This window comes from Pimephales promelas, chromosome 5 (assembly GCF_988280905.1).
Source record: "Pimephales promelas chromosome 5, fPimPro1.hap1.1, whole genome shotgun sequence".
NCBI lineage: Eukaryota > Metazoa > Chordata > Actinopteri > Cypriniformes > Leuciscidae > Pimephales > Pimephales promelas.
Window position 1 is genome coordinate 27,652,400 of NC_142773.1, and position 25,510 is coordinate 27,677,909.

The 25,510-nt window shown below is 37.5% G+C and overlaps 1 long non-coding RNA gene across 5 annotated transcripts in view; it reads right to left on the bottom strand.

Annotated features, from left to right (window-relative positions):
- Positions 1-1,392: 1,392 nt before the first annotated feature.
- The window catches only part of LOC120481648 (uncharacterized), a 41,237-nt gene continuing 17,119 nt past the window's right edge, over positions 1,393-25,510 (bottom strand). Inside the window, exons 3-6 of one of the 5 annotated variants that reach the window (XR_005623351.2) lie at positions 11,136-11,231; positions 9,289-9,374; positions 5,514-5,791; positions 1,393-4,128 (exon numbers count right to left, since the gene is read on the bottom strand). This is a non-coding gene — a long non-coding RNA (uncharacterized LOC120481648). The remainder of the gene's footprint in view (positions 4,129-5,513; positions 5,792-9,288; positions 9,375-11,135; positions 11,232-25,510) is intronic. The other 4 variants (XR_005623352.2, XR_005623350.2, XR_005623354.2 and 1 more) reach the window with 4 other exon arrangements.

Below are 25,510 nucleotides of genomic sequence, written 5' to 3' on the forward strand. Positions count from 1 at the left end.
TTAATATTAATAAATTAAATTACCACATAGTTAAGTAATTTGTAAAATTATATATATATATATATATATATATGACATTTCTGAATTATATAAAAATAATACAAAGTGAACACTTTATATAAAAGTAGAAATATTAATTATACAAAAATCCCTTTGTAAAAGCGAGGGGAAAAAACTTTATCTGCTTCACCTGTTTTCATTGAGTTTCACTAAAATGCAGACAGACATCATGGAGCGAGGTGAGGAGGACAGTGATTGGCGCTGAGTCAGGAGTCGTCTGGTCCCCCCAGAGAGGCAGTGAGTACTTTCTCACTGCCTTCACTACACTGCACATCTGTGGACTGAGAGAGATATAAAAACATCCCTGCTATAACTTCAGTGACAAGTGCTTTAACAGGGGTTGAGGTTCTGCGGTTTGACCACTGTGTGAACTTTACAGGCCGGCAAAGCCCAAGCAAGCACACTAACACTAGGCAAACTGCTATTGTAAATTATGAGGTCATTACTTCTCATCATGGGAGCTAATTCTGTACCGATCCACATCAGGGTTTAGCCATTACACCCACATTTATCATTCTCTGGCAAAATGATGTAAGTGACAGGTGCCTTTTTCGTGACTGACTTAACCTCAGCCAGGGCCAGAATAGTCAAACTCAAAGTGACCCGAGCAACTGCTGTTGAGTCAGCACACAACACATTAACGTTTAATTTCATGAGGGTTTATTAAAGCATTCGGGCCAAAGGGCTATGGGGATGAGGGAATGCCACCGAAAGGTCAAGGCCACAGTCCTACCATCCTTTTCATTCGATATACTGACATTAACCAGGTCATCAGTCTGCATGCCTGATACAGAGTCCATTCTGACAAAACCTATTACCCAATTCTGTTTTACAGTGCCTGATTCTAATATTCAGGGTTCAAATGATTGAATAATAGCTATAGCTAACCATATTATGATTTCCTATCTGCGCTTAATGTATCTTCGATCACTCCATGGTCTATTCCTTCCCACATAATAACATAATAAAAACTCACAACAATATTTCAAATCCATGTATTTGTCTAGTAGCAGTGTAATAAGCAGGACATTTTAGAGCCAGCTGGTCACATATTACGAAATAAAACAGGAGTTCAACCTGATCACCATGTCAGGGTTTATGTACTGAAAATGACATACTGACTGTCCATTACCTCTTGTCTTGTGGAGGTTACATTTGTAATTTAAAATTTTACTTCTCTGTAAAGGCGCCAACACTCCCCCAGCAGTAATATTAGGCCGTAATTCATCTTATGAGGGTCTCCAGGAATACAAAAAAAGAAAGAAAGCTGAGCCGAGCGCTAGACGAGAACATACAGAGGTCAGGTCTGTAATCATATGACCCGATCAATAATTAACCAAGGTCACCTTTAATGACGGTGAAGCAATGTGGCATACATTATACAAACCTCTGTATAAAAAGACGAATGTGAAAGTGAAGCTATAGATGATGGCTGGACATAATAAATTGAGAATCAGTTCATGGATCTCTCTCAAGAGACATTATTTGGTCACATAAAATGAATGTTGTTTACACAGGAACATCTGAACAAGTGAATATGCTCTGTGATGAAGCAAATTCCTCCATAGTTCTTTTTCGATGAATCACCACAAGGTTGGAACCTCTAATATAACAACAGTTCACTCCAATGCCACGAGCGGTTCAAAGAGACATTCATCTTTGAGAAAACAAAGTGAGCCAATCTCCACGGGAAGGTACCGTATGCAGTGAGAGAAGACGGAGTGTGAATGCCGGCAGTCGAGCGTGGCGGGACCACTTGTGCTGCAAGCCAAAAGAGAGAAAGTTTGGGCCAAAGTGGAGTCTTTGTTCATATCCCACGTGGCAAAAGGGGATTTCCGTGTTCTCCCTCACTCTGACGCACATTCACTACACTAAACACACAGGAACAGATAAATGATGCAATGTCGAGCAATCCAGAGGGATCAAGGCTGCATGCCAAGAAAAAAAAAAAAAGTCATGACTCTGTCGGCACCTTGTTAACCCCGTGATGAACCCACATTCAGCAAAATCAAGATAATGGATTGCAAACGTTTTGCAATGTATTGCCTCAGAAAGAAACATGAATAAATGTTTTGGGTTTTTTTTGTGGAAAGAAACTGTTTTCCTGAAATGTAATGCAAATTACACTCCACATCTTGTACTAATTGTTCTTCTATCGAATAACTGCATGTACACTACCGGTCGGACTCGGTATGGCTTTTTAAGTAAGGGATAATCCAGCCGCGCATTAAACAATTTTAATTCACGACGTGAAAGCAAAGAACTAGAGATGTTCCGGTACCTTTCTCTTCCCGATACCTGGACTCAGGGTATCGGTCGATACCGAGTACTGATCCGATACCTGGGTGTGTATACAATTCATACTAGCCGTGTATGAATTGAAAGAATTATTTTATGGTGTGCTTTAGACTTATCTCATAATAAAACATGAACAAACATACAGTGAACTAGAGTATGTTTATTATCTGACATTTCACAGCAATATATATTTATTTTCCTTAAGTGAAAAAGAACTTAAAATGCAACCACTGTTTAGAGCAGCGAATAAGAACTGATCTTCGGTTTGCAGCGTTAAGCAAAGCTACCGTGCATAACTAGTTATTGTTTAAGAAATGGGTATCGGATCGGTACATGGGTAGAAGTACTCGCCGATACCGATGCCAGAATTTTTATTGGTATCGGCGGCTTTTCCGATTCTAGTATAGGAATAACTCTACAAAGAACCAATCAACGCAAAGCATTTAAATTATTATAGCACAGCTAGCAGTGGATTATCCTGCTTATACCATGATCATTTGCCAACATTAACGACTTAAAGCTGTTATTGATGTTTGCAGTACAATATTTGACCAAAAGGGTCAAAATTACAATTATTTCTGTCAGTTACGACTTGCATTCTACCTGCTTTAAATCAGAAACAAAGATAAAGTAGTGCAGTAAGAATACATTTCTATGAATTAATAACATTTCTTTGAATTAATTATCGAGAGAGAGAGAGAGAGAGAGAGAGAGAGAGAGAGAGAGAGAGAGAGAGAGAGAGAGAGAGAGAGATGAGTGTGTATTACCTGTCTCTGTGCAGTGTCTCTCTCAACAAAGCTGAGTTAGACATGGAAATACATGTCTAATACATATCTAATAAATAAAATATATAATATATATATATATATATATAATTTCTTTTAAATATAAATCTTAAAGAACCCATATTTTCAAATGGTAAAATATATAATATTTAACAAAAACATTAAATATATGTGTTACAAAAATAATATTTTCTATTACATTAATATATAAAATAATTGGTCTTTACTGAGACCTCCTCTGTCACATTATAAGCATTCATTACAGATTTCCATATATCTGTATATTGTGATTTTGGAGAACTCTTTGTTTAAAAGTAAAAATTTCAGAACTTAATGTACAGCAAGACAAATAATGCATAAACGTTCCTATACACCCCAATAAATGTGCTATGCGCACTGTTCTCTATTAGCCCTTAGGGGGAACAAGTTGTACACCTCTCTATTTCACCATTCAATATTTATGATACTTGTAACCCACCAAAAACTGTTGTCCACTCCACAGAGGCTGATTTAGAGGGGTGATTTTAAAACACTTCGGGAACAGAAAGAGCTGAATAGTAGCTATAAATGGTTAAGTGACAATCAATCTTTCTAATTCAACTTTATCAAAGGACCACATTCACTACAAGGCCCTCATTAGTGCATTTCTCTAAGCCATTAGAACAGCGGGCCTTGCCTCCAAAAACATGTTACCACGTTGGCCTTATGAATTAAAGCAAAAACTGTACATCATTATTAGTAAAAGAGATCAAAATATATAGCCATCATCACATTGTTCTTAAACTTTATGCATTCCACCTGCTCTAATAGTGCCCAATTTGAGCTCAGTCCTCGGTTTCAAACGACTGTCACTTCCCTTTGAAGTGGTGACTAAATATTTGCTGACATTGAGGGAGCGTGTGTCCTTTTCGGAGTGTTTGCTCGCTATTTTCCACCGAACTGGCCTTCTTCAGAGTGCTGGTACACGTGTGCCTGGCCTGCTGCCCTTAGATAAAGAACAGAGAGAGTGTTAGTAAGAAAAAGTGATACGAGTTAAAAAAAATAAATGGGCTGGAAAACCAGAGGATGTGACGGTCAAATGAGTTCAGATGAAAGATAAAACTGTACAGAACTAAGAAATGTTCACATAACAGCATACCTTTTTGCATAATGTGCATGTCATGAAAACAAATACACACAGGTTGCATGTGCCGGTTGCATCCGAGGGAGCCCCTCAAAGGATGTTTAACCCATAATACTGCATTTAATGCTGAAATATGAGTTGCAGCATTAAGAGTGAGAGCTGAAAGCCATACTTCTGTAACAGGACCACCCAGTAACCATGAAGTACAACAATATCGCATGATAGAGCTGCGAGACCACTTTACAAAGGAATTTGGTCAAATTTGAAACCTCCGACAGAGGGTACGGATAACTGATACACAGCCTCTTCTTCACTGTAAAAGAGGAAGCACATGACGCCTTTTGTCCCCCTTGAACAAGGGGGTGGAAATATTTTGAGAACTGCTCTTCAAATTTGGATAATGCCTTCCAAGAAAACCTGAAAAGCTTTATTTAGCTTCTTTTCAAAACTTTGTTTGTGAATGCCAATAAGGAATAAAAACAGAAAAGCAAAATCAGTGGATCTAGTTTGTTTACAATTCAAAAATCCCTTTAGCTGCTGCAGATTTATGGTTTCTGTTATAGAGGCGGTCACATGGTCACAGTGGCAGTCTGAGAAAGAGGATTATGAGAGGATCCACTGACGAAACAGTCTAGCCAGATTGGGCGTGCCCTCCGTCGACCCCTGCCCCTCACAGTGTTATTAGAGAGCGCTGGCAGCATCCCGCTCTCCCGTCATCCCTGACTCTCACATTAATCTAAACAGAGGCTTCTCGGATCTGAAGCAATTCCATTAACCTGGGCTTTACCGAGGATCCACGAGGAAATCCTCAACCCAAGAGGAGCAACCATCTCATTACAGATCTACATTCACCTAATCATTAAAACATAAGGGCATTATCATCTTTGCATTATCATAGACTTTTAAATGCATTCACAGATTAATATGCATGTTAATACTATAATACAGTGAGGTCACTGTGGGGTTGAACGGTGCATACTGTGCTTAAACCATTTTACTTCCAAACACCCCTTAGAGAAACAGAGCGGGGACCCCTGATACATAGTGTATAAAAATCTATTTATACATATATTGATATTATTGTTTAATTATATTAATAATTCTTATTTTTTTTAAATTATGCTATATTTATATGGATGAATATCACTCTTTTTATATATTTAAAGGGACAACTTAGCATTTTAAATTTAGATTTTCTTAACACACATTACATTTTTTCACAATTTTTTAAATCCAAAAATTTTTACCCCTTTCTGAAGACTCCTGCTTAAGCTTTTACAACCATTACATCTAGGGTGACATCACTGCTATGATTTGAGTTCGGTTGATGCCAGCGTGATTCATGACTTCAGCAGGATGGTGTTCCCACGTAAGAGCCTCGTCTTTCCTTCCTAATACTGCCTAGCTGCGGTTCATTTTCAGTCCAGTCCTCTGCAGGTCAAGCTGCCCCGCTCTTATCGCACAGGATGGCCTTTTCACCGTATTCCTCACCGACAGGGTAAGCGACTGATACGCCGTCTGGATTCTAGAAAATAAGTAACCGTTTGTGTGCGTATGACCTGTAAACACGATTAAATAAAAATAAAGAAAAACCTGCCTGTATTCCCTAATACTAAATCATGTAATGTAGCAATGAGGTGCACTTTATGTGATTACTGTCAGACAGCATATTAAAAAAAAAAAATTAAAATCAGACAGCTTTAAAGAAAGTGCATAAATTTAAATCTAAATTAGGGTAAAGGCTGGTGTAAATGAGCTTTTAATCTTTAAATTGTAATGCCACATATATTTACAGTACATGCTTAAAGAGGTTATGCCTGACATTATGGAAAAAGGAACAGTGAGATGGAAACAGTCAGTGTTGTGCAAAGCTGATTTCATTCATTCATTTAGCAGATGAGAGAAATTCAATTAAGAAGATGGAGTTCACTGGCTTAAGGCCAACAGATGGAATTATCACAACCATAACAATACGCTTTATTGAGACACTCTCTGCTTGTTTAACATCACAACTAATGAAGAAATCCTAACAGATGTACAAACAATCAGAGAAAACCACTTAGATTAGTCTCATTCATGAAAACAACAAATCAGACCATCTAATGTCATCATTTAAACAGCTTTCAACAAAGCTTCTGAACATGCGGAATAGTTTAAATGTTTGGCAAAAGAAGATCTCAGCCGGTCTGAACACCTTATAATTTAGATTCCACAAATACTGTCCTCATCTTCAGTACAGTCTGTTCTATTTCAAAGGAGAGAAGCAACAGAAAGAGAAGTGGAAAAAGAAGCAACTAAGTAGGAAAAAACATTCTCCTGCAGAGGAGAGGGCGCTCAGTATTTAAGGATTTTCCTAGAGATATTTTTCCTAGAACTCCACTCTGTCATTTAAAAGAATGTACAGAAAGTCCAATCGACCGCAGCGTCTGGTTAGCAGAGTCTGTATTAGAAAAAAAGACAGCAACTGATCCTGATCGTCTGTTTATTTAAATTTCAGCCTTGAGACATCACTCCACGTTTGTGTGCTAATCACAGAGCCGACCTGAAACGCTCCACCACCACAGAATATTTTATAGTACACTTCGGCACAGCTGTAGCGCAGACACTGTTGCTCAAGTTTCACAGTAAGCAAGAGATTTCCCTACAGAAGACTTCACATTCTCAGCTTCAGCGTTCTTTAGACTCGTGCTCTCAGTTGAATTACGTCAGAGAGGGGGATTCACATGGATTCAGCAGCTTAAAACTGTATAGCCTATATAGTTATGGATCACTACATCTCAGACACTGCAGTAATTTATCTTTATTATTGAATTAAGGCCTTCAACTTCAGCCAAATCAACTAAGATTTTGAGCTGGAAAATATATCAGGCTCCATAAAAATCCCTCAAATGTTCATGGATCGTCTTACATCATTAAAATTCACATAATTCACAACCACACACGCTGTTGTTATCGCTTCCATAAGCGATTTTTGGTTGTTCCCATAACAACAATCCACAATGGGTGGAAAGCTGTGACAGGAACGAGTTAGCGAGGGAGGTGCGATCCAAAAATTTCTTTCTTTCTACTCCCTTTTTCTCCCACCACGTGCTTCTCTTTCTTTTACTCAGTTTTTTTCTGCCTTTTCAGTTTTTCCAAAGTCTCTATGTGCTGACAAGCGCTTCATAAATATTAACAATTTTGTGGCTTATGTCATTTTTTAAACACTCTTTCAGACGCGCAAGGTCATTCCGACAGTCAAGGAAAGTGCTAGACCTTCTTAGCATTCCAACAAAACAGGAATTTCATTTATTAGTGATAAGTGAATTATGAGTTATTACATAACTCTGTTGCTCCTAAGCAGCAGAAACCATAACTCATTGAGCCATGTCCGTCGCGAGAGTGATTTCCCACAGTGAGCAAATAACAACAGAGTACTGACCACATCCAAACCCCGGCACCCAAACACATCCTCCCATCATAATATTGACTTCCTCTCTCAGTTCTTTCTAATGGACACTGTGGGAGAACAGAGAAGAGGTGGTTTCTACTAAAGATGGAATCCCTGTTTAGTCTTCTTAAGCAAGGCGTGTCATCGCAGAACATTACAGTAAAAGTTGATGTGAAAGTGGTCACACTTTTAGCGAATTTAAAGGAAAGTTAATCCAAACATAAAAATAGTGTTGTCATTTCCCACTCATGTTGTTCTAACCCGCGTATTTTCTTTATTCTGCGAAAAATAAAAGTTGATGTTTGGCAGAACCTCACGATAATTATAAAGATAACTATAACAATAACTATAACGACAATAATTATATTCGCATAGCATCAACACCAACTGACGATAATGTCGTGTCACCAGTTATGGTGTCTGCGGCATTAAAAAGCTGTTTGATATTGATTGTCTGTCAAAGTTTTTATTATTCATTGTTTGTGTCGTTATCATTGTAGCTTTGGTGTGAACTATTTTATACCTATTTACATAGATTTAGAATGATTATTAAAAGTGCACGGGTCATAATTCACCTTCGCATTCTGCTTAACATCTCATTTCGTGTTTCATGGTAAAACAAAACTTTCCTTTGTCAAAAAAAGGCTGTGTGACAAATACTCCTCCCGTTTCCATTAATCTTGATTAAAATACTTTGAATGGAAACTTTTAGAATTAAACTTTGATTTCTGGAACTGTGTATGTTGTAGTAGTGATGTAGTACTCAAGTCTGGTCTCGGACTCCGCATAGGCGGTCTCGTCCCCATCACTATGGTGTTGTATAACTTTTTCAATGTCTAGTTTGTTCCAGCTCTTATTTATAATACTGTACACTGCGCTTCTTATTCGCCCTGCACTGCTGATGCTGTATCGAATCATGAGAAGGAATGTGACCTTGTCTTTTGTCCTTGGTTGTGCAGAGGACAGGTCCACTAAGCTGAATTTGTCCTTCCCTGTCATCTATGGAGCAGATGGACATCAACAAAACTGGCAGGAAATCAGGCAGGCAGAATGACTGATGACCCTTATAGGTCAAATAACAGTTTACCACAGTGATTATGTGGCAATGGAAGTGGAAAGCTTACAAGATCTCAATAACTAACCAAAATAACTAGGTAAACAAAGCAATGTTCAAGAACTTTTAAAATGATTGATACCTTTATAACATTGACAGCGTCACATCACTTTAGTACTGAAGTACAATAGAGCATGAGGATCCGTCTTGTTCATTGAGGACGCCATTTATATGCAAATCATCCAACTCTCAAAAACACAACATCACGCTAAGCCTCGACAAAGAAGGGACTTTGTTATTTCTTAACATCAGCCCGTTATTTCCCAACAGATTCCTGCACAGGCCGAGAGATAACAAGTATTTTGACTAGTATTTGGGTTTGTCTATGCAGAAGGAGCACTGAGATTGGCTTCTCAGGAAAGAGAAAAGTGGCTCAGTCTAACTGAGATTACTACAGACCGGTCAGCTCTATCAGAAAGGGAAGTGCTTTCTGTTGGTGCGATAACCCCAACACCGATCTGTACAAAACTCGTCTCACCTATCTCTGCTGTTCATATCTGGGTGGGGAGCAGTGTTTTTATCTTCCAACGAAGCACAAACCATCCACTGTTCTGTTCTGTCACACTATGGATGGGTCAGAAGGGTCAAATAGTCAGTTAAATGGGTCTAAAAGGTTATATTTATTTTAACTTTAATATTTTGCATGAATTTTTTCAAAATTTGTCCCCTTTTAAGTGCTATTATTATCCGTCACAAAAAAAACATTTTTGTTAACTGAATTAAAAATGCATGTTCGCTAAGTTCACTCACGAAAATATACATCGTAAAAGCTGAACAGTGAAGTTGTGAACTTATCCCTGTGCCTTTAGGTTCAGTATCTTTAGGTTCAGTGTTAAAAATGCCAATGTGAACGCTAAGAATACCCAGCCTGTTCTTATCCCAAGGCGTCATATACTGACGCTTTTGCCAATGCGTATACATCCAATGCACATGGCACCCTTTAGTGTAAATATGAGACGCAGATACAGTATACATGGGCCAGAAGGCGCCTCCTAGTGGTCTAACCCTAACCCTACCCCAGACCTAAACCTACCCATAACCAAAGCGTGTAATATTGACACTATGTGCATTGGATGTATGTGTATTGGCAAAAGCATCAGTATATGATGCCTTGGGATGAGAATGCATTGGTAGACCAGGACGAACCAAGTGAACCCAACCACACACGTGAACGAGCCCTAAAATAGATTTATGACTCCAAAAAGAAACTAAATATTTTGAAACATATTTTATTAAAAAACTTAAAACCTTTACAATTTGCAAGCAATTAAGACATAAAAATGCCATTAGATATCTATAACAATAGTCTGTTAAACATTTTTAAATGATACCAGCATTAACTTTATACTTCTTTTTTTTCTTGTTCTTATTTGTCTTTTGTTCACCTCTGGCTTGCACACTTCATTTTCAGCAATATTACTGATTTGACTGCACTGAGAGTATTGGATAAAAATTCAACTTTACAGTCTTCTGCTGAACAGCATTGCAGCCGAATTGAACTCATTTAATAAATTATGTACTTTTTAGAGCTGCTCTATGGCTGAATTGAATTCTTTTTGCATCAATGAATCTTTATTTTCCCGTTCATCACAATCAGTACTGTATAAAGTGCTATAAAGGTCACTTGCATGTGACATATTTTGCATCTTTTGTTGTCTTTCAGGATCTCACATCACGTGCATTTTATTTTATAATGACGTGTCAATTTAAGATGAAAGTTAAAATTAACCAAAAAATACAAACGTAAGACCCCTGGCATTCGGTTACATTGTTATGCTTCCTGTCAGGTTGGTTTTGAACACAATGCATCCTGTGTGAACAACACACCTTAAGAAAGTGCCTGATCGGATTATGGTGGACATGGCCCTGAATCATTACCCCAAGTCTAATTAAATAGGGCTTCCCTAAGACCAACTGGTCGACTAGACGTTACCTTTTATGACGCTTTCAGTTTTCTAATTAACACTGTGTTGGAACTCAATAAGGAAACCCCTAGGCATTATTTTGGTGTCAAAGGGGTTAATTCCTTATAAAGAGTGTGATGGTGGTAATTCTCAGAATTGTTCGTGTGCTGAGGTTTTAGATGTGTGAAGGAGAGCACAGGAAACGCTTGGTATTTTAGAAGAACTAGGCCCCAGCGAGTCCACGGTTCATCTATGCTGCCTCACACTTTCACTCTTTGTTTCTTGACTCTCAGGGACCAGGGCTTTCTTGTAATTGAACACTCTGACAACAGAGAATAACTTTCTATGACAAGGTGTAGATATTTTCCTCAGACAAAAACAATGTAGGTTCATGACAGCACTACTGTGTAGAGTGATTTACCTCAGACTCAAACTTGTTCAGGGAAAAGAACAAGCTCCATTTTGAAGATGAATATGACTCATTGTGGGTCTACATTCTCAATATTTTTCTCTCCTCCTACAAAAAAAAAACACACACACAAAAAAAACCCATTAACTATTGTCATAAGCAGATTTCATTTAGTTGTTCTCACAGAGTTCTGCTCATGTAACTTCAGAAAAATTAAGAAATACAGTTGAGTTTTTATTCAATCATTTCACCACTGTTTTATGAGGGACTTCAAGCTGGAAATAGTCTCTGAACTCAATCTCACAGTGGGCAGATGTTGCACAGTGATCTCACACAGGAAATACAACCTGTCAACTACTAGCATAGTTTCTAATCTGCCATTTAAACATTTAAAGAAGCAGTTTCATTAATTCTCTTCATCATAATTTTAATACCAAAAAACCTGGTCACCCCTAGTGCCAAGAAACCTGCTCCAGGTCTCTCAAGATTCAAGTTTTATTAGTATGATTAAAAAAAAAAAAAACATAATAATTTAAATCTACACAATATTTTGTGTGACTTTGCCAGAATCTATTTACTAGTCTACACCTTTTCTAAATCTGCTTTGTGATAAGGTTTACAGTATCTGGGTCTACTTTCAATAAAACAAGGAAAAAATGCTATTCAATGAATTTAATGATGAATGCTGATGCCCTATACTAAATTAACCTTGATGACATAGATACTAAACATACTTCCATAGAAGATAACCTTATTCATTAAAGAAATACATGATAAATAAAAGCCACCACCTGTATACTTTTATTGTAGAGAGGAAAGATTAACACTTGCAGTGAATTATATCACGTATGCTAGCTTTTGTCCCTTTCCATGACAGACAATACACAATATACCTGAAAAGAAACATATAAAATGACAAATAAGACCATTTTGGGCAATATGTAAAAGGAGAGGAGGATACTGAAAAACACAGTGAAAACATTTGATATACTTTATAATATAATAAAATATATATATTTTGAAGTATCCAGTCACCAAATAACACTATAATTAACCCAAAGCACAGTTTATATGCACCATGACCATAAGTACCATGACAGATAACATTTGGAATGACAGTTTACATCCAAGGCGTGACTAGCAGTCAAACGGTGAACTATTTAACAATTATTGCCAGTTTGTGTACACAGATTAGATTTCGTCTAGTCCAATTATAGGCTACACAGCATCACAAAACAGACAGACGAAGAGCAAGTGACGCAGAGTCTTATGTGATTAATAGTATATTCTGAGTGCTTGGCTTAAGTCTAAAAGTCAAGGGCAGGAAAACAAATATAAGTCACACATTAATGAATATAATAATCCAGCAAACCTTGCGATCTGTTCCAGACAAATCCACCACATGTGCATTAAAATCATCAAATAACATATGAAATCTCAGCAGGTTGTTTCACAGCAAGAGCAGATGAGATGTGAGCGGATAGCATTGGATACTGCTTCAGCGTTTTGGTCTTATATACATGTACTGTGTGTGCAATGCACTCAAATGAACTTGCAAATAAATGTATTCGCATACACACAAAACATACAGGTAGCTGACTAGTAGGGCAGGCAAAAATAAACACTAAGTCCTGTGAGAACAAGGAATCAGAGCCAGACTAGAATACTAGCAACCTTCTGGGAACCAGACACACACAGCCAACTATGCCTGGCAAGGCCAACTCGCCTGAATCCTGCCAAAGAGGTCTGGCTCATGCCAGCACCAAAGCAACTCGCACTTAGAGCGAGTATTGAATATGGGGCAGGCAAGGGTGTCAGCCGAGCAGTAAAGATCACAAGCACGTCGAAGACGCCCACTGCAGCCTCACCTCAGGGTATGAAGAGAGCCCAAGAGAGGAGCAGATGAGTCAGTAGAGAGGTGCTATTCAACGCTCTGCTGCTCACTGGGCTTTTTCATGTGGGAGCAGACGAGAAGTTACCTCTAATGAAATCAGAGTGGATTCCCCACCTCTGAAAATAACCTGTACATATATACGGTTAATTGAGCACATTCAAAAGAAAATTAGTGGCGTTCACCCATGTAAAAGTTACATGGCTTACGTAAAATAATACAAATTAAAATAAAATAGAGAAGCAAATAAAGATAGGAAGACAGACAGATGGATTGAGGGGGGAAAAAGTCCAATATTGGCAAACAACTGATATGGTACTTATTGGCCAGAATTAAAAAAGGGCATTGGATGTTTAAATGTCAGATTAATATCATAACTCAATTTATGTACAATAAAAAATACCAACAACATTATGGTATTATTTTTATATGTAGCACAGCTTGCTCAAAAACAAAAAGACACTGTCATTATATTTTCAAAACAGCATTACTTCACCCCGTAAAAGTGCAGCCGCAATGAGAAAAAGCACAACAGTACAACCATAAAGTTTTACTGGTGTTATTAAAAAGGATTCTGCAGTTCACTTATTAAGCGCTTAGGTTTCTTAATAAAAGAGTTGTAGCCAAACAGCGCCATGGGTTTGGAAACTATACCAGGGGAACCATTTTATCATCAACATTCAGCCATGTTTGATCAAATTGCATTTCAAACAAACAAAAATCCATCAGCCAACACATTGGTTAATCTTATCGAATGACGGGAGGCTGTCAGCAGATTTGTGTTAGATTAAAACAAATGTAATCTTCTCTTCAAGGATGGCATAACCATTGTTATAACAAGCAAAAACACAGCAAATACATAGTGGTTCTCACCAAACACACGTGACCTAATATCTAATCGAAATGATCCACTGACTGAACACATGCTACAATAAAACCAAAGTGTACAATATTATTACTATGTGCATCCTTTCGTGTTGAGCTTTGAACCTAGTAATTCTTTCTTGATAAGACCATTTTGTCAGAGTATGAACAACACAATAAGGCATTACTCGGCAGGGATACAAATTCAGATAGCGTTAGTAAAAACCCTCCAGAGAAAGACAGGCTACATGTGGTTAAAACCACTCATTTTATGCAGACTCATTCATTCATTCAGGCAATGCCACATTTGCTGGGTATGAGTTACTAGGACAGCAGGAGGAGTATTTTAAGAGCCCTCATTCACTGAGACTCCTTGTTTGTAACACAATGGGCCTGGTTGGTTCCCATCACAGCCGTAATGCCTCTTTGGTGAAAGTCTGGCACAATATGTTAACTTGTGTGTGAGTGAGCAGGCTAGCGTAATCTCAACACTGCTGTTTGAAGATACATATTGACAATTGTGCTTCTATGCTGGCTTTCAGAGTGTGTTTACAAACCTCCCAGAGTTCCTGTCCATGTTGTGTAGGATTTCTGCCGGCATCCTTTGAGGACGGTGCAATCCATCAGTACAGGGCATGTTCGGCCCATTATCAGAGCACTGATAAGATAATCAAACATGTCACTCTCTTTGTAAATGTTACTTTCTGTCTTTCAAACAAATGGACCAACATACTAGGAAGAATTCAAAGAACTGACACAGGTCTCTATGAGCTTACAAAAACAACATACAGAGGGGTCAAGAGGTCGGCTAATTTACAGATTTTAATTAGATTTCAAATGTCAGTTTACCCCACTAAGTCTTTCATGTTCATCAAACCTGGATTTATTTAATCAAAAATACAGTTAAAGTAATATTGAGAAATATTATTTTAAATAATTGTTTTCTATTTTAATATATTTTAATATTACTCCTGGCATGGCAAAGCTGAATTTTCAGCAGTCATTACATGATCCTTCAGAAATCATTCTAATAAGCTGATATGGTGAGCTCAAGAAACATTTCTTATTATTATCAATGTTAAAAACAGTTGTGAGAAAGTTTAAACAGCATTTTATTGATATAGATCTATTTTATAACCATATAAATGACTTTACGGTGACTTTTGATCAATTTAATTCAGGCTTGCTGCATACAAGAATTATAACGAACAATATATATATATATATATATATATATATATATATATATCTACTGAGATTGGGATAAGATTAGCGAATAAGATAATGGATAAAAAAACAGTTAAAGGGTTAGTTCACCCAAAAATGAAAATTAAGTCATTAATTACTCACCCCCATGCTGTTCCAACCCCGTAAGACCTTTGTTCATCTTCGGAACACAAATAAAGATATTTTTGATTGAATCTGAGAGCTAGATCAGTCCTACATAGACTGCCTAAGGGACTGGCTCTTGACGGCCCATAAAGTCATTAAAGAAAATGTTTAAATATTCCATGTGCCTACAGCGGCTCAATTATAAGTTTATCAAGCGACGAGACTACTTTTTGTGCGAAAAAAACTCTGCTCACCGCTTAGGAGTTTTACCGCCACCTACCGTATAAAATGATGATCCATATGTAAGGCGCTCCGGATTATAAGGAACACTGTCGTTTTTTGAGAAGATTAAAGGCTTTTAAGTGCACCTTATAGTGCGGAAAATACGCTAATTGAAAAGCGTATGTACAGCGCGCATCTTCCTCTGCTTGTAAACAGAAAGTTTTGCGCTTCCAGCTATATCAGCACATCATCTTATACGGTAGGGGTCGTTAAAACTCCTATGCGGTGAGCAGCCGGTAACAAGAAGTAGACGAATGAGAACGTCCTCGTCTCAGTTCTCGCGCATGCGCCCATAAGGAAGTAATGGAATAGTGGAATAAAGTCGTTATTTATGTTTTTTTCGCACAAAAAGTAGTCTCGTCGCTTGATAAACTTATAATTGAGCCGCTGTAGGCACATGGAATATTTAAACCTTTTCTTTAATGACTTTATGGGCCGTCAAGAGCCAGTCCCTTAGGCAGTCTATGTAGGACTGATCTAGCTCTCAGATTCAATCAAAAATATCTTTATTTGTGTTCCGAAGATGAACGAAGGTCTTACGGGGTTGGAACAGCATGGGGGTGAGTAATTAATTACTTAATTTTCATTTTTGGTTGAACTAACCCTTTAAAGACCAAACCGACCAATGAGCACTCTCAAGATAATACTGATAATCTAAGATAGTTAAAAGACCAAACCGACCAATGAGCACTCTCAAGATAATACTCTTACTAATTAACAGAACGTGGGACATTAAATATTCTGATCACAGAAAGTCTTTACATATACATCCTGGTTGCTACAGTAGATACGAAAACAAACCAGATGAGGGCCAAAATATTTGTGACTCGTGAGAGTTTACTGTCAGTCTGTATTGATCAGTCAAGGAATTTGTTGCAGTGCTGCCGAGAGTCAAACATCTCTTTCATCCTTTAACTGGGGTCAGGTTCACGCCTGCAGGCAACAAACAGAGTCCGAAGAAACAATTAACCCTTTTACATGTCTCTATGAACTGCCAACAAGACGTTCTACAAGTCTTTTTCAAGAGCCTGAAGCGTAAAAAGTAAAGACACCCTGCTAAACATGAAAATGCTCATGTGACAAACAGTTTATTCTGAGCAAATAGAACATACAGAGGTCGTACTGTTCCTAAACACACACACAGATGATTTGGCCTGGCAGTTATTCTTCAGTTAAATGTCAGTCAGTCTTCAGGCAATTGCTGTCAACAATAGCGCCACACAGGTCAGGTGACTGCAGCTACACGTGACGCATGTGAAGCTGGCTTGGATCCACCAGCTGTTGAATAACGGCATGAAATCGGAGAATGTCACACTCATCCTCACAAAGCAATACAAATCCTTTCTTCCCGGATTCACTGCTAAGGGTATGTGTTGTTTTCTATTAGGGGGTCATTAACAAATATGGTCAGCTGTTTCATCTGGCTCAGGGGGGCAATTGGGGATTGGAGAGAGGGATCCGATGTGAATATTTAAACTCACAGCATTTGTGTTTACCAGAATTGCTGTCCTTTTGATTACCAATGCAAATGCCTCCCTTTGGGATCTGAAATATTGTAATTGCTCTATTTGTGAGCTTGTTTAAAAAGGTAATTACCCTGCGATCTTAAGATTTATGAATCCTCCTCCTGCATAATTTATCATGGTGAGGGATAGGAAGAGATGGTAATTTAAACGGCTTTCCTTGTCAAGACTTGAACCACATGCTGTGGATTTTTTCAATAAACATGGTTATGCAGGCAGTTTGAAGGGGCAAGCCATTACAATTCTGTGATCTTAGAACATTTGTAGCAATTAAGCGGTGTTTACCAAACACTTTGACATCAACGTTGGCAATAAGCAAGACTTTATTAAAAATCATGTTATTCCATTCCCCCATAGAGAGTGACATATCATTTGTGTATATTCCATTTATTATGCTAAATGTGTTGTTATATAAATAAGCATTACCTTAACTGTATCACAAAGTTTGCGATATATTTCTTCCTCCCCTATTGCAAAATGGCTCTGTTTGGATACGCTTAAATCTGCAGTAGACAATTTCATTGCAGAAAGCTCACACACACGCTGAAAATTCAGCTTTGCCATCAGAGGAAAAAATTTAATTTTATAAGGGTGTCACGATTTCGATTTTAAATCGAAATGAATTCAAATCGAAATCGATCGAAATTAATTCACAATCGTCGATGCTGCCACGCCCCCATGTAACGACTCATGTCAAGCGGAAAAAACACGCGTGTTGAAGTGCTGTGAGTCTATGGTCAACCTCCTCTAACTTAGCTAAAGCCATTCAAAAGATAGCATGGCAACTGAGACCCATCAACAGACCTTAAACCCCCTCCTCTTTCATTGATGCCGAGACAGAAAAAAACTGTGCCCCAAACCGTATTGCGAGCACGACAGAGAGGGAGAGAGCGAGAGACCTTGCGTGTGTGCCTCATGTAAGACAGAGAGCATCCTGATTGGCCGATTGATAAAAATAGAGAATCGAATCGAACCGTGACCTTAGAATCGAAAATGTAATCGAATCGAGGATTTGGAGAATCGTGACACCCCTAATATTTTAAAATATTATTTTAAATTGTAATGATATTTTACAACATTACTGTTTTTTGCTAATAAAGTAAATGCAGCATTGGTGGGCATAAGATACTTCTTTAAAAAAAAAAATAAATAAAAAAATAAAAAAATTCACACACACACACACACACACTAAACTTAAGATGAAAGCCCCACAGTGAGCCCAAACTGAACTTCATTCAAGCATAAATGATAATTGATGATTTAGCATTCTTCAGAATGATTGTACACACAGAATCCAAACCAGCAAGGTGCCCGAGCAGCTTTGGAAGTGTGCCAGGCCAAGTCTACTGTATGTGGGTGAGGTAAAACAAGAGAAAGTTCTCCAATGTATGAACAAGAGAACTTGCTCATCCTGAGTGAGAACACAGACACGCATACTGATTATGCAGATGCTGCACTGCAAACACAGATAACTATCAGCTGCTGACGGCGGAAGCTTTACTGCGGCACAGCTGCACGCATAGCCGGGGGAAAACGCTCACAGGCCCCTCAGAGTGACAGGGCAGGAACAGCCTCTCTAGGACATTCATTCACAAGGGCAAGTGGCACACTGTTGAGAAGAAAAATGTGTACCTCAGGAACAGAATAAAATGTCACAATGATCAAATGTTTCTTTTCAGAATCATACAATAAAAGAAAATACTGTGAAGCAAAAAGGATTTTGGGAAGAATAAAGAAACATTATGAATAGCTCAGGGTTTAAGGTGAATTCGGTGGGGAGTCTTGAGCTACGGAAGAACAGCATGCAAAGAAGAGGTTGCTGGTGGCAATGAGAGAAACAGGAGGAATGGGTCAGATTGATGAGGAAGACCTTCAAGCTGTTTCAAAGCTTCAGTGACGCCCACTGGAGACACAAAAACCCAGGAAGACCTGCTATGGCAGAAAGGAAGTGTTCTTAGAAACTAATAAAACAACCGTTTTTATTGAAAATACCAGCTGTGAGAAAGACCCGAGGACACTGTAGGATCTCAGGATTTTTTTCTAGCAATAGGATGAAGTAGTAAACAGAGCTGAAACAACAATGCCACACCACTCTACACTAATTATTTGCTCATTAAACACTTGTTGTTATAGCACTGACAGATTTGATCTGGATGATAGATTCCATGACACAATGGAGACTGAATGCAAAATGCTGATTGGACAAGCATATGCCTACCGTTTCTTGTGGAAAGATCAGCAGCAAATACACTCCATGTATTGTAAACAAATGCCTTGTTTGTTTTGACTAACCATTACTTTGGTTTAGTGTAACAATGACCTAATGTTTAAAAAATGGTGTTTGTTCACACAGGTCAAAAACCACAAGGCAACAATGATTATTTGACTAGGATTATACAAGATGCATCCATCTAGACCAATATATGGAAGTCCAAGTGAAACGAACAATACACCTGTGCTGTCTATTTTCTCCAAGGGAAAGTCAATAAAGCTGAACACAGTGACACATGAGACCGCGCTCACCTGGCCTGGCCTCAGGCGCACAGGTTTTAGTTCCTGTAACACTTTTACACGCCGTCAGATCACACACTATCCCAGCCATCTCCCTGATAAATCAAGTCTGTTCATTGATAAATCATCACACTAGTAAGGGCAACTGAAAGGGATAGTTCACCCCAAAAAAAGAAAATTCTGTCAGTAATTACTCGCCCTCACGTTGTTCCAACCCCGTAAGACTTTCGTTTATCAGAACACAAATTAAGATATTTTTGATGAAATCACTCCTCCATAGGTTTCTTAAGGGTTCGAAATTTTGCGGCCCAGAAAAGTTAAAGACATTGTTAAAATAGTCCGACTGACTACAGCGGCTCAATGTTAAGTTTATCAAGCGACGAGAATACTTTTTACACGCAAAAAACAAACAAAAATAACAACTTTATTCAAATATTAATTTCCTTCTATGTGGACCTCGAGATTTTTTGTCTCCTGATAAACTTAAGATTGAGCCACTGTAGTCACTCAGACTATTTTAACAATGTCTTTCATAACTTTTGGGCCGGCCAGTTTTGATCTCTTAAGAAGCCTATGGAGGAGTGATCCAGTCTCATATTTAATCAAAAATATCTTAATTTGTGTTCCGAAGATGAACGAAAGTCTTACGGGGTTAGAACAACATGAGGGTGAGTAATTACTGACAGAATTTTTGTGTGAACTAACCCTTGAAGCTTGCGATCACAATCATATTTAACAGTAGTGACATGTGTTACAAGGTAGTGAGAGTACAATCTTATTAGTAGATTTCCATTTTATAAAAGTATGCAACCATGCGGTCTCTTAATCAACATGAGGTCATGAAAGTAGAGTGTATAATAAATAAAACAATAATTAATTGTTATATTTATATTTTTTTATTATTACCACAATTATTATTGATGATAATATTAATAAAAACAATAATACAAATGTTATATTTAACAAGAATATGTATAGTTATTGTTGATATTATTATGATCAATTATCATCATCAAATAATATCATCATGACTAAATAAAACAACATTAATATTTCAAATACATTTGAAATATATGCTGCACTTAAATTGCAAAACACAACTAACTGCACCATCACCGCCACAGGACAGGTCATTCTTTAAAAAAAGTACAGCATAAACATACAGGGAGCAAGTGATATGTACAAGTTTGTGAAAGATGGGCAGTCAAATTAATTTATATTCAGAGCTTCCTGCAAGCATGGAGCTATATAAGGACACAGCTAAGGCAGATGTAGCTCGTCACAATCCAAGGCCTGGTGACCTGATCCTTGCAGGAGGCTCCAGCATTAGAGCACCTTCACGTGTGGCTTTTCCCCCCCCATGTTGAGCGCCACGTTGGGAGGAACACCTGCTGTGTCATATCCAGCGACGGCTGGTCCAGTGGAGCATTCAGCTGTCATAATTCCATTTTGGGACAGGGTGGGAATCTGTAGCTGGCTTCCAGCAATGACGTCGTACCCGAAAAGCACAGTAACAGCACGTCACACACAACGCTCACATTGCGTCCCGTGTCCGTCAGCTGGAATCACAGTCAGCTTCCAAATGAGGCCAGGCAAAGCGGCTGATAACCACAGAGTTGAATCTGTGTCATCTTATCAAAAACAAAAGGCAGCACCCCAACTCATTTCCGTGAGTGAAGGAATGATTATTTTCTTTTCAGTCTATTTTTATCTAGTAGTAAGGTCTGGTTTCTCTTTCCGCTCAGATCAGGTGTCTTGCTCCCTGTGGTGAGAGAGATGCGTGTGTGGTTGGAAATTAATTTGCTGTATTCAAATGCTGCAGAGGTGCGTATTGCATTCTTGGCCGTGGCCCACTGGAGGGGAGGGTCCCCACACATTTTCAGGAAGGAGTGAGTAATACAATGCTATCCTCAGCACAAACCCCCGTAATATGGTCACTCTAGTGAAGAAAAACAACAGAAAAATATGCTTGACAAACCACAAAACCTGAGAAGGGCTTTAGAACAAATCAATGCCAACATTTAGCAAAGAGTTCACCCAAATATAACTAATATGTCCATATGAGATTACACCGGGAGAAAGTATACACTTTATCACCTGCTTGTAACCTATCAACAACACATCCCACACAAGGTTTACATGTGCATTCCACAGGTTTTCATGTACTGTCGTCATTCATTTGACTAGAGTTGCCAATGCAGTATTAATAAATAAATTTTAAAAAAAGCATATTCCTTGTTTGTTATATTCTAATCTAATAGTTTCTCATATATTAAATGTGGAAGATTCATTTCCCTCAGTTACTGTTGAGTTAGTGCCTAGGAACAGCAAAATACATTTTTTAAATAATAATGACAAACTAACTCCACTGGTTAAGCCATACAATGACTGCTCAAATAAAGTGCACTGTTATTGAAGTGTCAGTGTTTACACTTGAGAAGTCAATGGGTCTCATTCAATAATAATTATGTGGATTATTCATATTTATATTTGGAGCACTTTAAATGAGGGACTGTGTGCCCAAAGTTAGTCATTTGCATAAAACGACCAACCATGCCTACACAAATGTTAGTATGAAAGTTAATCAAAGTGAATTATGATTGGTTTGTGAAAATGTTTGTATGTAAATTGGATGCACACAAATTCGTGTGTATACATGGTCAATGAAAGACACCATTTGCCTTTATGTTGTCTCTATATATGAACCTATAGCTAAAGAGAAAGTAGTTTAACACTGAAACTTAAGTCAACCCAAATTCAGATCGATTATCAACTGCTGCTGGGGGAACATAAGCCACAGTGAAACCCCCAGAAGAAACTTTCGCTTACGTTCCATTAGATCTGCACACTTGCATTCCATTCATGCGCAAACCGCTGACGTTTCCTTTGAGGTTGATGCACATTTAAAGGTAAGAGTCCCCACTACGTTTAAAGGAGCAGAAACCAACGAAAGAGGAACCAGATAAAAGCCAAAATCCCCTAATGTGTCAAACACGTGGATAGGAACATTGAGACGTCGTACGCATTTGCCTATGCTGTTGCCGATACAGAAAATTTCTGTTGCCTATGCCAACAGCCATTCAGTTTCATAATTCAATTCAATTAAAAAAAATGTCTGGAACAAATCTAAAATTCACTCTTGAATTCAGTTTGGAGGGTTGTTAGTAATCAGATGTGATTCTCCAACCACATCACATACTAACTACTTGAAACTTATCCAATGTTTCCAACAGTTTAAAATGAGGAACAAACCAAATGATGGGTCACAGTCTCCCTGAAATATTTTAAATGACTAACTAGGATTTCATGAATAATGTTTAATCACTAGAGGCTAGACAGGAGAAGGGAAGACAGTAAATGAAAAGAGGATGTCCGTCCCCATAATAATACGCTCAACGACTCAAATATATCTCAGGTTCTTTCTGATTGTCATCAATAATATATTACAACAGTTAGTTCCAGTTCTAGAAAATAGAAGCAGAGTTTCAAGAGTTAGTAGAACAGAAATGTAACCTTTCTCTGATAAAAGTCTCTTTTGTTTGATAAAATAAAATTGTGGATTTATTTGATCAAAAATACAGTAAAATATTATTATATACAATTAAAATGTAAATATTATTAAAATTTAAAATAACTGTTTTCTATTTTGATACATCTTAGAATGTAATTTATTCCAAACAAAGCTGATTACTCCCACAGCTAATCCTCCAGTCGTTGTGCTGCTTAATATTTTTTATGGAAACAGTGATTTTTTTCCCCAAGATTCTGTGATGCAAAGAAAGCTCAAAAGAACAGCATTTATTTGAAATATATATTTTTTTTCTGTTACATTACAAATGTCTTTACATCAAATATGCTGAATAAAAGTATTCATTTCTTTAAAAAGAACTAAAAATATTTTTTACGGACCCCAAACTTCTGAATGGTAGTGAATGAATGAACCAACATGCCAAATTTTGCATGAAAGTTAATATTATTATTATTATTATTAGCGGACACTTTTATCCAAAGCGACTTACAATTGCTATATATATATATGTCAGAGGTTGCATGCCTCTGGAGCAACTAGGGGTTTAGTGTCTTGCTCAGGGCCACATTGGTGTCTCACAGTGGATTCGAACCCGGGTATCTCACACCAAAGGCATGTGTCTTATCCACTGCACCATCACCACCCCACTACTGATGCAGATAATAATACTAATCTTTTATTCACACAAGATAACCCAATACCTATACTAAATAGTCACTGTCACCATCTTGAGAGAAAAATGTCTTGTTTTATATGCATTTACGTATGAAAGGCAAACACAATCCTTTCTATTCTAAGATTCAATTCTTTCCAACAACACATTATTTTTCGGGCCTCATCACATCAGACAATGAGATGTAATAGCTAATGGATAGAAGAGGAAGCATCAACCAGCCAAAGCAAGTGAATCAGAGGAAATCCGCAATGCCAACCACATTGAGCACACATGAGTCAGGCGGTGAGGAGTCCTCTTCAGGAAAATATGAACGCGGTACATTGTTATAGGAGAATTATGAAAACAATGCGCTCACTATCTACAACAGGCGGTTAGTCAAGCGGTGGTGGTAGAGGACTGTGTGAAATCTGCAAGTTTTGTTTTTTAATAAGCGATAAGTTGTGTTTGGAGGTGGTGTGGGGACAGTCACTGGTTAATATTTTCCCATCCAATGCATAAAAAGCCAATAATACATGTGTTTGCCATTAGCATCTTATTTGTAGTTCTCACAACTACTTGTGATGCGTCAAAGATAGTGATTCATTGATAAAGACTGTCTATAACATGGATGTTAACGGATGTCAGCTATGCATTGTAACTAGTCAGGTTCACTTATGCTGTACACAAAAGGAAACCGCAAACTGTTTATGATGAACCTGTAAACTTGAAACGGTTGAAATGAAAACGAGTAGACATCAAAATGAGAAGTCAGAAAAGAGGAGATTTGCATTGCAAATGTTAAACGGCTAAAGTATCCGACTATTTAAACTATGATAAGACCTGCAGAGGCTTGAATGGCCATATTTCAAGGCTTTCTGGGAATGCATGGGGGAAAGCAAATCATATTCATTTTAATACTACAGCTGATACGCTCCTGAAGCATAATCATTGGCAGGAGGTCAAGGATTAACAGCAACTAAAGTATATTACAAGCTCCACAGACCTAGTTTTTCAGTCTGGCTGATCAAATTCATAAAGAAAAAAACCCAAGAGCATAAATGAATGTTAGCTCTTAAATGAGAGTAAAAGGTAGATGTAACATAGTCATACAATAAATATTGTGAACATCTTATATTTTTTGTTGTTGCATTTTTTAGCATTTGTTTTCACATTTACATTTATATCACACACACACACATTTATACATTTATACCACACATCACATTTATATGCAAATCCAAAAACCTTTTGTTAAATGAATAAAAGCTATGTCTCGGTCAAAAGATGTTGTTAATTTGCTTAACACTAAACCTCAGCACATATAGTCTAGTAAAGAGAAGCCCATTTTCTAGTTAGCAAGACTGCACAAAAATAAACTGTACTTTTATAGAATAATATTTTGATTTAGGTTTTATTGTAAGTTTTCATTTTAATTTCAGTAATTTTGTCATTTAATTCAATTTATGATATTTTAGTTTTAGTAATTTTAGTACTTCAACTAAAACATTTCAGTAAAATGTCATTTCTAATTTTCATGTATTCAAATATTAATAGTTTATTTTATATCAGCTTCATTTTAAAATAACATTTAATAGTTTTAGTCAACAATAACAACATTGTTGTCTAGAATATTTCCTACTTGCTTAACACTGCACTCATTTTTGCAAATTACCCTAATGAAACCTACACAAACAGCTGCAGGAAGAATCATGGTTCTATAGAGTATTTCCTTTGCGCAACAGGCTAGAGAGAGAGAGAGACAGAGAGAGAGACAGAGAGAGAGAGAGAGAGAGAGATCTA